At 53.4% G+C, this 4,216-nt stretch overlaps 1 long non-coding RNA gene across 1 annotated transcript; it reads right to left on the reverse strand.

Moving 5' to 3' along the window:
* Positions 1 to 279: 279 nt before the first annotated feature.
* On the reverse strand, positions 280 to 3,899 carry LOC110365448 (uncharacterized). The gene is made up of 2 exons (XR_010472769.1): positions 3,617 to 3,899; positions 280 to 992 (listed from the first exon to the last, which is right to left on the reverse strand). It is a non-coding gene; the product is annotated as an uncharacterized LOC110365448 (long non-coding RNA).
* Between the last annotated feature and the right edge of the window lie 317 nt (positions 3,900 to 4,216).

Here is a 4,216-nt window from a genome sequence, read left to right on the forward strand (position 1 = left end):
CCAGCAAAAGCAAAGGCTGGGTTGTGGATATTCTTGGAGAACAGGGTGGGAGGGGGTATCTCCCCATCACATGCTCACTGTAATGCTCCCAAAGGCTGCGTTAGACCACCAAAACCAGTAATTCCCTGGGGTGATGATGATCTGTACCACACTCCCTCCTGCTGCTTGGTGTTGCTCCACAGCTGAGAAACCACCCAGCAGCAATCAGGTGATTTGCCATCAGAGGTCCATTGCACTTAATACCAGCCATCTGCAAAGCTCTCTGCTCCACTTGCAGCCTTAAGATATCTCTTCTCTTTAATAATTCAATGCTTTTAGATACGTACAGTAAAGATTTGGCTCCTTTCAGCATGGACTTTGCCTCCCAGGCAGAAGGCAGATGTCTCTCGGCGTGGTAATGCTGTCCTTTCCCTCTGGGATGGGCTTGCCTCGGCTGATCCTGGAGGCAGAAATGCAGCTTTCTCCTCAGTGCTGGAGAGCCACTGTCTCCACCTGAACGTTCTTGAGGAAGCCAGTTTTTAGCAAAGCTGTAGCCCTCCAGATTTGCCCTGCTTCTTTGATTGCTGGTGGAATCCAATACGGGGCACCCCAGGACTTCCCAACAGCAGCCTATGTGGGGCTGATGGGGTGGCCCCACACCCCTGGCAGCTTCCTGTGGCTGGTGGTGCTGAGCTGATTTATTGTCCGTGGTTCCCTCTGCCCCATGACTGCTCCCGGCTGTGCCAGCGCCCGGAGTGAAAGAGCCTGTTGTTCCCTGCAAAGGGTACAGTCTCGCCAGGTATATCATGTCCTCATTAAGGCAGGGCTGCTTATCTCCTAACCTGAGGCGGAGATTGCGACGTGCCCTTGGTTCTGTGTCCATCCGACTGTACAAAGCAGCTGGGACGAGTCTGGCTGTGGGGAACGTGGGGGTGCACACACACATGTGCTCCTTCCCCATGGCTGGCCAAGGGCTGGGTGACCTGCACATCCTCCCCCACCAGGCTTTTGCCCTGAAACACAGTCATCCAAGAAAATTCAATTAGACAGCAAGAAGTAAGCAGAAGGTACAAGCAGTTAAAAGGTTGGCTAAGAGAGAAAAAAGTAGTGAGATTTTGTTAGCCCTTCATCTGTGGACAGAGAGGATGCCCCATCTTGCTGCTGCTCCTGAGAGCGCCTGCAGCTGCAGGCATCCTTCTCTTGAACTTTAGCCCTGGCCACACTGATTTTTAATGTCTCTCAAATTAACTGCTAGTTATATGTGAGGAAAAGCCAGAAATAAACGGAAAATCCAAGTTGCACACCAGCTGATGTGTCCAGTTTGAGCAGGAGGAAGGAAAGCCAAGCACCACTGCAAAGTGCTCTGTGTGGCTTTGCTGCTTTTACTGAATCCCCACGAGCATCAGGAGCGGTGCAGGAATGAATTACACTTAAATTAGAACGCCAGCTGAAGGAAAAAAGCCAAACCCCGCTGCACTCTGTGCTGCTGGACACCCCTGTGGGGAGGGTGGGACGTAGCAGCCAAGGACACAGCTGTGCATCCAGAGAAGCTGGCTGCTCCTGGGTGAGCTGGCCCCAGCTGCAAGGGACACCTGGGAAGCCACGCAGGGAGGTGGGTGGTCAGCGTGCAGTGAGTCTGAGGTCTGTGCAGTGCCTGGCAGCATGGCCCTGCTGCCTGGCAAAACAGCTGGTCTCGCCAGCCCTCCCACCTGCCTGGTGTGTGGCTGTGTTTGTGGCTTCTGCTGCAGTAGTTTTCCATTTGGGAACATGCGCAACGCTGGGTATTTTCCAGAAAGCGAAACAAAAATGTTGACATCTTCCAGGACCCCCCCTAGTCATCAGCTGGTAGAGTTGACTCATTTTTATCTTGCTTTGAGGGCTATGCCTGCCTCTGTGCCTCTTCCTCTCTCCCCACCCCTGCATCTCACCCCAGCATAGCCTCTGCCTTGCCTCCCCACACACACAAATGCCGTTGGCATTGCCAGCACCCCAGGGTGGCTCTGACCCCTGTGTGGCATGTGCCATGCAGGAGGCAAGAGCCAGCCTGCTGCTTCCCTTCTCCCAGCTACATCTCCAGAAACCTTGCTGGTCTCTCGCCCCCACCAAGTTTCTTACCTGGCCTCTCCACATCCTCCAGCTTGGCTCATCACAGTCCTCTGCACTCTCCAAGCTGCCCACAGCTGCCTGCAGACCCGCTCCCCTGCCCGTTACCAGCACTTTTGGATGCTTTACTCCCTCTGTGTCTTTACTGCATCATCCTCCCTCCTCACCTTCCTCCCTTGCTCCACCACACCTGCAGGCAAGGAGATAGAAGCCCCCCCTGCAATGTGGAGTGGCAATTCAGCTGGTGGGTGGTGTGAGGGTCAGCATCGTTGTGTGTGGGGCAAAGTTTTAACCAAAGCTCTGCAGAGGGACTTATACGTTGGGTTGTGCAGTCCCACCCACCCTTTCTCTGCAAGGTAGGGGAGTAAATTACTCCTATTTTAAATGGCCTTAATTGCTAACTCCATATTTTTCTGAAATTGGAATATTTTTACTCTGTGCTTGCCCTTTTCAACCTACAGAGCCTTCTCCTTTATGGCTGAGCTCTAGTGTGCATTTGTGTCCCCAGCCTCAACTGGCACTAGTCCCAGAGAGGGCAGCAGGGACAGCCTTTGCCACATCACCTTGGGACACCCTCACCCTTTCTTGTCTCGTTGGAGGGTGAATGAGAAGAGCTGCTGCACTTCTCCAGCTCAGTGGCTTGCAGCTTCAGGGGCACCCAGTCATTATCTTAATGAGCAGGCTTATCTCAGTATCTTTTCCATGAGAGCAGCACACAGGCAGCAGGAAGGCTGGCTGTCCCCAAGGCCTTTTCCAATAGACCTTTCACTCCCCTTAGCCCCTCCTCTTCCCCATCCCTCCATCTCAGCTTTTGTCCGGCACGATTCCAGCCAACTTGGGCACACGTGGCTCGGATGCACGTGTCTGTCATGTTTACCACAATAAAAAGAGCCAGCGGAGGAAGATGTACAAACGCAAGCGGAGATGCAGGCAGGAGCTGGAAGGCGGACGTGGGGAGAGGCACACGAGCGTAACCGAGCAGAAAAAAACAGCTGCACATAGATGTGCATGGAGCCGCTAGGCAACTCGAGCAATTATTAAGAGCAAGACACGCTGAGGCTAAAGGAGACGTGCAAATGTGACTGCACACGCAGGCAGGCACATGGGGACAGGAAGAGACGGACAGACATACCCAGGCAGACAAAGAGCAAGCAGGTGAAGAGGGACAAGGACAGGAAGAGTTGCAGAGACTTGTGGCGAGGAGACGCTGTGCAGGGTGTCCACACAGGTGTATGCCACAGCCCCTTTTCTCAAGGAAAGGGCCGAGCAGTCTGGCCTCCTCCCTCCTTGCTGGCCAGATCCAGACTGTAGACAACATTTGCTTTCAGTGCTGGGACCCACCCGGAGCAGTCGTGCTCACTTATAGGTAGTTTCCTGCCCTTGGCTGCCTTACAAAACCTTGCAGTGAAAATTATGGTGAAAGAAATTTTTTGGATGCTGGCTGCTGACCTGCACAAGCCCAAACCCGACGGCCCAGAAATGTGGGCTCATTAATGCCTCTTTGCATAATGAGGAGAAAAAGTAATATCCTTACTTGGTCAGGAAATTTTGAGTCTGCCTCCTGGCTGCAGTACTTGCTTGGCAGCTCCAGCCTCTTGCTATAGGCTTGACCAGACTAAACCTTTTCCTCTTGGCTCCTTGATCTCCCCAACCTGTCTCCCTTCCCTCCCCTGAGAAGGAGAAGGATCAAGTACCAGTCTCCAACGAGAAGGTTTATGGAGCCCCTTTGTAATGGGAACTCCAGACCAAGTGACAACTGCGAACGGGACCGCCCAGAGGTGCCTTCCCGAAAGCTCGTCTCAGCACACCTCCTCCCCTTGCTGCTCTGGCTCTGTGGATGGGAAACCAAATCCACGTCACTTGCTCTGAGCCACCAGGATCTGCTTGTGGTCACTTCCTGGAGACACTGGCTTTATTCCTTGGACCAGTGGATGGCTTTTGGCACGGGAGCCAAATCAATGAATGGAAACATCCTCCCTGCAAGCCGCAGTGACATCCTGCTATTGTTGGCACTGCTTGGCAGGTTTGTTCAGCTGCTTTGTACCAGTTGACATCTCTGGGCTTTCATCAGTGCGTCGGTATCACCATAAGGCACACGGGCTTCCTGACCTAGTGCCCAAGGAAAGCCCTCTTC

This window comes from Columba livia, chromosome 1 (genome assembly GCF_036013475.1).
Source record: "Columba livia isolate bColLiv1 breed racing homer chromosome 1, bColLiv1.pat.W.v2, whole genome shotgun sequence".
In the NCBI taxonomy this organism is placed as follows: Eukaryota; Metazoa; Chordata; class Aves; order Columbiformes; family Columbidae; genus Columba; species Columba livia.